General features: G+C 47.2%; 1 pseudogene; it reads right to left on the reverse strand.

Annotated features, from left to right (window-relative positions):
• Positions 1 to 7,703: 7,703 nt before the first annotated feature.
• LOC116081084 overlaps positions 7,704 to 9,306 on the reverse strand; it is an 11,487-nt pseudogene continuing 9,884 nt past the window's right edge.

Raw genomic sequence — 9,306 nt, forward strand, 5'->3', positions numbered from 1 at the left:
TGTCCATGTAGGACATGTGCATAGTCATAATCCCCTCAGGAGTTTATGAAAGTTGAACTCTTCCCAGAGTTCAAAAAAAATTGCTGGCCATCCCCTTTAATGGAAGGAAACCAGCCAGGAAGTCCACGGTGAATAGAATTACAAGAGGAAGGACATAGGCACAGTACAAACAGTACAGGATGCAGAGCTGGGCACAGAGCCTGAGTGTATATGGACCTAGGAGACGAATGGCATGCATGCTGGGTAGGTCATTCTTGGTCTGTTGGGGTGGAGTAATGGTGGTACATACTTTAGCACTAAGACCACCTGGAATTTCATATATATGCATTCTCTATTAGAATCCCAATTAATAGTTAATTTAGATTATGTATTATATTATTCATTTAATATTTGTTTTCTCTGTTGAGGCTTAGATAAGATAATAAATTCCATTTTCCCCATGGGTTCAGAATCTGCTAAGAGATATATATGTATATATATATGTATATATATGTGTATATACAAATATATATGAAACATATGAATTTTTTTTGTTTGTTTGTTTTTCGAGACAGGGTTTCTCTGTGTAGTCCTGGCTGTCCTGGAACTCACTCTGTAGACCAGGCTGGCCTTGAACTCAGAAATCCGCCTGCCTCTGCCTCCCAAGTGCTGGGATTAAAGGCGTGCGCCACCACCGCCCGGCAAGAAACATATGAATATTAATGTATATTGAGTCAGAGTTTCACTTTGTATGTATGTAGCCTTGGCTGGCCTGGAACTCACTATGAAGAGAGTTGGGCTTGAAGACACAGAGCTCCACTAACTTCTCCCTGCCTTCCAAATTCTGTCATTAAATTTGGCTCACCATGCCTGGCCTCTAGTGTTGGGGACTGGTTCTAATGCTTTGTTTTAATTCCACTCCCCAAATCACATGGGAATCTGCATGTCCAGACATCCCTGTCCCCAATTGGCTTTTGATTAACCACTAAAGAGCCAACGACCAGTGGCTGGACAGGGTGAAAGAGGTGGGACTTTTAGGATTCTCAGGCAGGAAACATGGTAGCAAGAAGGAACAGAATGGTGATGACAGAGAAGCAGAGAGATCAGCATTAAAGGCTTGCTCGTTGACACGTAAGAATCCAGGAAACTGGGTCTTGGGTAGCAGAGATGAAATATAGATTTTAAAAGGTGTTAACTCAGCAATATCTGAGGGGAAAGTGAGTTAGCCATGTGGAGTTAGGGAAAAGCCCAGCTGTTGAGCTAGTAAGGCATATTAAATTTCTCATTTCTCTCTCTCTCTCTCTCTCTCTCTCTCTCTCTCTCTCTCTCTCTCTCTCTTTCATTTGTGAATCTAGAGCTCTGGGGAGGGTGCAGAGCACGAGTGCACCTGTTGGGAGCTAAGAGCAGCTTAACAAGTCACTGCTACAGATAACAATTCACTGCTATACTCTACAGTAATTTTTCTTAAAAAAGATTTATTTATATGTATGTATGTGCATTCTATTAATATATGCCATATGTATGCTGGTACCCATGTAGGCCAGAAGAGGATGCCAGATCCCCTGAAACTGGAGTTACAGGCCCCTTGATGTGGGTGCTGGGAGTCAAACTTGGGTCCTCTGGAAGAGCAGCAAGTGCTCTTAACCAAGGAGCCCTCTCTCTAGCCTCAGTTCTAGAATTTGTTACCTCGCAGGTATCTCACAATCTCTGGTATTAAAAAGAAACCCCAAATTTCATTCCTTTTGGAGGAATGGCTTGATTGAGTTTGATGAGGCTGTAGGAGATTCCTGGGGATGTTAGCTGGGAGGGAGATCAGAAGGGAGCAGAACCAGCTCTTCCTCATCGGAAGGAAGACAGCTGGATTAATTCTCTTCCTTTTCTTCTTCTTTCAACCGAAAACGTAGTATACTGTGGAGAGCCATTTTCAGCTGTGCCCTGAGAGTGAGTGGTCTCATAAACAAGCCCTCATTTGGCTAAGCTTGCTGCCATTGGTTGCTTCCGCATCTGGTGACCTATCTGCTTTTGCTACGTGGCCCATTGGGATTGGCTAAGCTTGGGAGTACTTAATGGCTGAGGGTGGGCTGGAAGGCAGGACTTAGATGACCGGAAGGCAGGGCTTAAGTAAGGGCTCCCCAGAGGCAGGAAGGTGGGGCTTAAGTAAGCTCCAGAGAGGCAGGAGCAGCAGGAACCAGAAGGCAGGAGAAGCAGGCAGGAGGAGCAGGAGGGAGAAGCAGGAGGGGAAAGACAGTTACAAAGTTCCTGAATAAACTGCTAAAAGGAAGAGCTCGGGTGGCATCTTTCTTGCTGGTCGAGGGGGACATGACAGTTGGTGGCCCATATGGGGAAGGACAAACATCTTGAGACTCAGAACCTTTTGCAGTCAGGGTAGCCGGCTGGTAAGTTCCCAAGGTCTTGGGAGTAGAGACAATACGTGGAGTAGCAAACTGAAAGTAAAAGAAAAGTAACAAAAAAAGGGTAACAAAAGTAAACATGGGTGCTTTGCAATCGCATTTAATTTTCCTGACTCTTCAAGAGCTGTTAAGACCTGTGTGGAAGCTCATTAGGAGCTGTTTGGAAGATCAGCACTGTTGTAAGGCTGTGGAAGAGGGGAAAGCCGCATTCTCCTTTCAGGTTTCCCCTCAATAGCTGCCTTCAACAGGCAGCCCTATGCGGGGGTGGGGAAATTCAGCTTGGGAGATACTAGCCATCTGTTTCTGGTTAATGTTAACCCTGGCAGCAGCTTGGTATCCCTGGGAAGTCCAAGACCTTAGAAAACTAAAGAAAACAGTGGCAGAGGATGGCCCTCATTTATCCTGGGTAGAGACCATCCTTGAGGGCTTTGCCCACCAGGCTCTCACCCTCAGAAATTGGAAGGAAATGGTCAAGGCTGTGTTCCCCTCACCCATGTTCCTTAAATGGATGGCCTTTTACCAGGAGGAGTGTGGAGTGCAGGGGCAACAGAACCAACATTGTATCTTTAAAGGAAGAAATGTTTCAATTCAACTGTTTAGAACAAATCCTCAGTCTATAGTTACTCCGCTCAAGATGGTTAATTTTACCTCGCTACAGAGAAACAATGAACATATAGCCCTGGCCCTTGAAGAATTCTTGGGTGAGATTAACTGTCATTTTGGTCCCCATAGATGGATGAGCTCATTTTCTAGGTTAGAGTGGATGCCTCCCAGACTCTTTTTATCTAAACCTGATCCTAATTCTCCCACGGTGGGCGACTGGGATCATCAGTGGTCGTATGAACCTAGACCTGTTAGTTCTAAGGTGTATGAGATAGAGGGGTCAGCCCAATTTAAAGAGCTCTTTGCTGTAGTGATGGTATTGGATTCCGTCCCTAATATGTTTAATTTGTTTTCAGATAGTTTATATGTGGTTAACTTATTGCCCAGTTTGCCTAAAGCTCATATTGGGCTAGATTCTAATCCAATATCCCCTTTGATGATTCAAGCATGTACCCTCCTTAGACAAAGACAAAACCCTATTTATATTCAACATCTCAGAGGTCACCAAAATCTCCTAGGCTTTTTGTCAAAGGGAAACAGCCTGGCTGACTGGGCCACATCTGGACTCCAATGTCACACTGTCTCGGAGGCCACCCACTTTCACCTCTTGACCCATACTAACTGGAGGGGCCTCCATTATAGGTTCCCCCATATACCAGTCAAAGATCTTAAAAAGATTGTCCACACATGCAAGTCTTGCCAACTTTTTCTCCAGGTGCCTCCACTCCAGACTTTGGGGAGCAGCCCCCGTGGACTTCGATCCAACCACTTATGGCAGATAGATGTTACTCATCATTCTTCTTTTAGAAAGCTTAAATATGTTTTTGTATCTGTTGATACCTTTTCCCATGCCTGCTGGGCTAAATGGGTCAGGTGGAGAGACCCACTGACCGGAGCTTGGAGAGGGCCAGACCCGCTCTTGACAGCTAGAAGAGGGTTTGGCTGTGTTTTCCCCCAAACCTTAAATTTTTAAAATTTGGATGTAGATGGCCTTTCTGTTGCGGATCGTCATCAGTGCAGCAAAGGTTCCTTGAAGGGATTTGTGAAGTGGAAGGATGTGATCACGGGCATATGGCATGGTCCTGACCCAGCGTTGGCATGGGCGAGGGGATCTGTTTGCGTTTTTTCCTCAGGATCGTTGGAAGGTGGGGCTTAGATGGCAGGAAGGCGGGACTTAAGTAAGCTCCAGAGAGGCAGGAGCGGCAAGGGGCAGAAGGCAGGAGAAGCAGGCAGGAGGAGCAGGAGGGAGAAGCAGGAAGGGGAAGTCTGTTACAAAGTTCCTGAATAAACTGCTAAAAGAAGAGAAGGCGGACGTGACAGTATACAAAACTCATTTTCTCATATAGAGTGTGTATTTTTTCTGGGCACCAGCCCTCACTTGATTGATGTAATAGCACAGCTGAAGTATGAAGCTGCAAGACAAGTTTTACCAAGAGGAACAGTAGGAGAGAGGGAGGGCCTGTTGAGAAGCTCAGCGGTGGGGATATCCTGCTGAAGACTGGATTGCTCCCAGGAGATCTTAGGTCTGGATGAGAATCTCCATGCAACACTGTATCTCAGCATCCTTTCTTTCCGAGGGAAGTGGGGAGCTCACCTTTGACTCACACAAGAGACAAGGACTCACTCACAGGTTGGGCAACAAGGTGTGGAAGTCACTCTCTAACTTCGAATTTGTAACTGTTAGGAACAGACAGCCGTACACTGCCGTAGTGAGGAAGCTGCCATCCTGGTCCTGTGACTAGGGAGCTCCGACTCTAGTGAGAGGTGCCGATCAAGATTCAGAGGGACCTCTGGGAATCTCTTAACGTAATGGGACTGGGACTTCATTCTGCTCCTTAGTGCAGAGGACTCCGTAATCACACAAATTAGCAATGTCCTAGGTGTCGTCTTCCAACCACTGACCACAGCTATGAAACTGACCATGAGGCCGAGTGAAGGGGAGGCCCGAGAAGGCAGGAGGAGGATGCAATGACTATCACATGATTCATTCTTCTTTGCAGGTAGCAGACGGGCTGAACAGGGAGCAGGGCTAGAGAGAGCTGTAAGCCTCTGTAGAGAGACACCAAGGACAAGTTGTTCACGTGCTGTACCATGCATTCTTGAGATAGAAAAAGGGGTGTGAGGGAAGCAGCAAGTTGGTATAGGCAAGAGCCATAAGACATTTTTATGAGGGTGACCACTATGGCCTTAGTATTGAGACTGTATAGGTTACAGTGCCCAGAGATGATAGATTTACTTGTGATGTATGTCCTAGCAATAGCAGTTTCTGGCCTGCCATCAATCATATCAGATTTGGTAAGGCTTGTGCTGTCAATGTTTGAGTCAAAGAATGGTCAGCCAAGACTGTGTTCACCTTGACTATGGCTCTTGGCTTCACTGCCTAGTAAAGCTGTCTCAGTAAACAGTAGCACCTAAGATGTATCAGAAGTAATGATTTGGCCAGGGAAGTCATTAAGGGCCACTATCTTGTGTGTAGCCAGTCTTGTTTCAAGGTGCTACATAAAAGCCTGGGTTATGTGCAAGAGCAATGACTTCCTCACCATAACCCTTTGCTAACAGCTGTGTTTGATGTTAAATTTTCTGTGGTTCTGAAGGGTAACATCCAACAGTCCCACACAGGGGTGTGTGTAGAGTACTGTGCCATGGCCCTGGCATGAAATGCATCACAGGAGTAACCATTCTCCAAAGCCAGTGGGAAATCTTGGCAAGACTAGTAGACTTCTCTACTCTATCAACACCACCACAGAAGGTGAGAGCACAGGGTGCTGGCAGGATGATACGGCCATGGAATTCCAGAGCATGCCTATGTGATGCTGTGCCTGAAGAATCTGCAGACTCCTGGAGAGCTTGCTGGAGTGTGGAAGTCACGATGCTGAAGGCCCTCATCATTTTTCCCTTCCACCTTGCTTACTTACAGATTCACAGAGCTGGATGACAATGCCTGCAGCTGCATTATTAGTGATGAGGCAAATGTGCATCTAAAGGCAGAGCCCATGTCTTCTGGATATAAACTCTTGGAACCCATGGAACCTTTTGGCATCCCAAACCTGCCACCTGGGGTTCCCTTGGTAGCACTAAGTTTGATCATTTTGTGTGGACCTTTGTCCTCTGAGTTGCTGCTATCCAGGGCTTGAAGCTGCCGAGCAGACCCAGTTCTTAGAATCAAGTCAATGTCTTCAGATAGGGCAGTCTTTGAGGTCCCACTGGTGGGTGTGGGAATACTCTACTCCAGGGCTTCCTTGCTTACACAGTCACCTGCTTCTTTATCTAAGTGCCATGCACTTTTCTCTCTTGGAACATCTGACTTCATCACTGCATAGATTTGCCCACATCTCTCCTGTGCTTCTGCTTGGCTGGAAAGTTCTGGGCCCCCTTGTGAGACTTGCAGGGGCTGATGGCTGGTAGCTAAAGAATCATCAGACTTTTTCTTTCCACCTTCCCTTCTGTCTTTTTGCTATTCTTTGATCTTTCCCAGGGCTTCCCCTCACCTCTCTCTGCCCCCTTTTTTTTCAGTCATGGACCTCTCAGGCTTCATGGTCTTTTGAGAAACTTTAAATTTCTTCAGAGATTTTATTGCTCAACTCTCCTTGGCAAAGGACCTACGGAAAGTCATCTTACAGACCAAGAGTGCCATGTAGTGACCTTAAACTCGTTGGAACTGTGTGGTTTTGTCAAAGTAGCTGGGACATACTGTTTGTCTACATATGTCAGCATTAGGATCTCATGAAAACCAACCCAAACTAGTTCAAACTGGTTGTCCAGTTTATAGTTGAGTGAGAGTCCTGGAAGCGAAGGGATTGTTACTTTCCTGTTCCTACACTAGTACATTAGGAATCAGTGAGTTTACAGGTGTCACAAGCCATTTGTGGAAGTGCCAGAGCAGAAGGCCATTCTTGGAGACAGTGGTGAAGATGGTGAGCACAGAAAGAGACAGATGAGAGGGAAGAGTGGGGGAGGGAAGGATGGAGGGAGGAAAGGATGGAAGAAGGGAGAGAGAGAGAGATTAGGTGTTTGTCACTGTGGCTTCCAGAATGTTCTGGCTGGTTTTGTGTCTACTTGACACAAGCTAGAGTCATCAGAGAGGAAGGAGGCTCCATAGAGGAAATGCCTCCATGAGATCCAGCTGTAAGGCATTTTCTCAATTAGTGATCAATGAGGGAAGGCTCAGTCCATTGTGGTGGTGCCATTCCTGGCTGGTGGTTCTGGGTTCTATAAGAAAGACTGAGCAGGTCATGTGGAATAAGCCAGTAAGCAGCACCTTTTTATGGCTTCTGCATCAGCTCCTGCCTCCAGAGTCCATCCCTGCTTCCTGTCCTGACTTCCTTCAAGGATGGACTATGATCTGGACATGTAAGCTGAAGAAACCCTTTCCTCCCCAATTTGCTTTTCAGTGGTGATGTTTTTTTCACAGCATGATACAAATTAATTGTTTTTTGAGACAGGATTTCTCTGTGTAGCCCTGGCTGGCTTGTAACACTCTATAGGCAAGGTTGGCTTGGATCTCAGAGCTCCTCCAGAATGTGGAAATGAAAGATGAACGTCCCCACCACCCAGCTTCCAGATTATTATTTTTTTATTTTTAAAAATTTATTTTATTTAACTTGGTAATTGAGTATAACTCCATAGGTGTTTGTTTTGGGGAGGATGGAAGCCAGTGGATGGTCAGGAAGAAGGGAGAAGGGTCAAGGTACAGACATCACAGTGGCTGCCTTAGGTCCCGGCCTGTGTAGGAGAGAGTGCCTGGGTGGGCTCAGCCTGGAGGAACATCTTGGTGAGGAGACCTAAGATGTAAGCAGCTACCAGCTTCTGGCCCACAGACACACGAAGGACTTGAGGCAGCTGGCTGCCAGTTCTTCTGGCAGTGGCCCATAGTAGGAAGGTCACAGAGATGGTGCCTGTCAGCAAGATGAGCAGGAAGAAGCAGGCGGCAGCTGCAGGGGGTGGGGGCTGGGGGAGGGTTGTGGTGGTGGAGCGGGGCATTCTCCTGACCTACCGTGTCTGGCTGGGTTTGGTCCTGTCCACACAGAAGGCACAGGGTTGGGTGTCCGCTCAGAATGTCCTTGGAGCTCCGGGGGTACCCTGGAGCCCTAAGAACAAAGGTGATGTTGTTTCGTCCAACCACTTGTCCCTCAGCCCCCTCCCCAAATTGTGGAATTGGCTCTGGATATCATAGTGGCTGGGGATGGAGGCGACTTACCGCATCACAGTATCGATGCAAAGCTGAGGCTTCGCATACCCTTCTGTTTTGAAGGATACCGTACATTTAGAAGGTGTTGTACTCAGACCTAGGAAGCAAAGTGCATTTCCTGTGGGATTGTAGAGGGTCAGCAGCCACTGGGATCTACTCCTTTGATCTGTCTGAATACTAACTAGGTGGGGGGGGGGTGGTGGTGGAAAGAGGAGCATCAGGACAATGGGTCGTGAGCGGGGAGGGGGAGCCCTGGGGAGAGCTACCCGCCCTACCATGTGTGCTTGCAGGCTCTGGGTGGTCAGACATCAAAAGTGGAGCTCAGGAGGACAAGAGGGTTTTGGAGTCTAGGGTCTGTGATCAGTTTCCTCTAGTCAATTTGTGTCCAGGCTAAGGGCACCATCTTCCCAAGAGTTCTTTCTCCAGATTAATTCTTTTTTTCTTTTTTTCGAGACAGGGTTTCTCTGTACAGCCCTGGCTGTCCTGGAACTCTCTCTGTAGACCAGGCTGGCCTTGAACTCAGAAATCCACCTGCCTCTGCCACCCGAGTGCTGGGATTAAAGGCATGCACCACCACTGCCCAGCTTCCAGATTAATTCTTAAAGTGAGATATTAGACAGGAAAGAGTGGGTGCTGGCTAATCCCAGGAGGCGAGGAATTGGAGGCGAGCCTCCCCGCAGTGTTAGCGAGAGGTTAATCAGACCGTGGAGGCACAGGAAATTGGGATGGGCTTTGTCGGTCTGCTGGTGAATGGGAAGTGTCTCCAACAGGCTCCTGTGTTTGAACTGGGCTCCTAGATGCTGATACTGTTAGGGAAGGTTGTGGAACCTTTAGGAGGTAGAACCTCACTGGAGGAAGAGAACCGCTGAAAAGGGCCGTAAGGCTGGATAGCTTAGTTCCAATTCCCTCCCTTACTGGGTTTTCTGACTATCGATGAAAGTGATGAACAGACCTTCTGTTTTTACCTCCAGACTTTCCCTGCCATCAAGTACATCCCTATGAACTGTAAGCCAACGCAAACTCTTTCTTCCTTAATAGTAACTAATACATTCTGCTTAAGGAAAAGAAGGAGGAGAAGGAGGAAGAGGAGGAGGAGGAGGAGGAAGAGGAGGAGGAGGAGGAGGA

Source organism: Mastomys coucha, unplaced genomic scaffold (assembly GCF_008632895.1).
Source record: "Mastomys coucha isolate ucsf_1 unplaced genomic scaffold, UCSF_Mcou_1 pScaffold6, whole genome shotgun sequence".
Classification (NCBI taxonomy): Eukaryota; Metazoa; Chordata; class Mammalia; order Rodentia; family Muridae; genus Mastomys; species Mastomys coucha.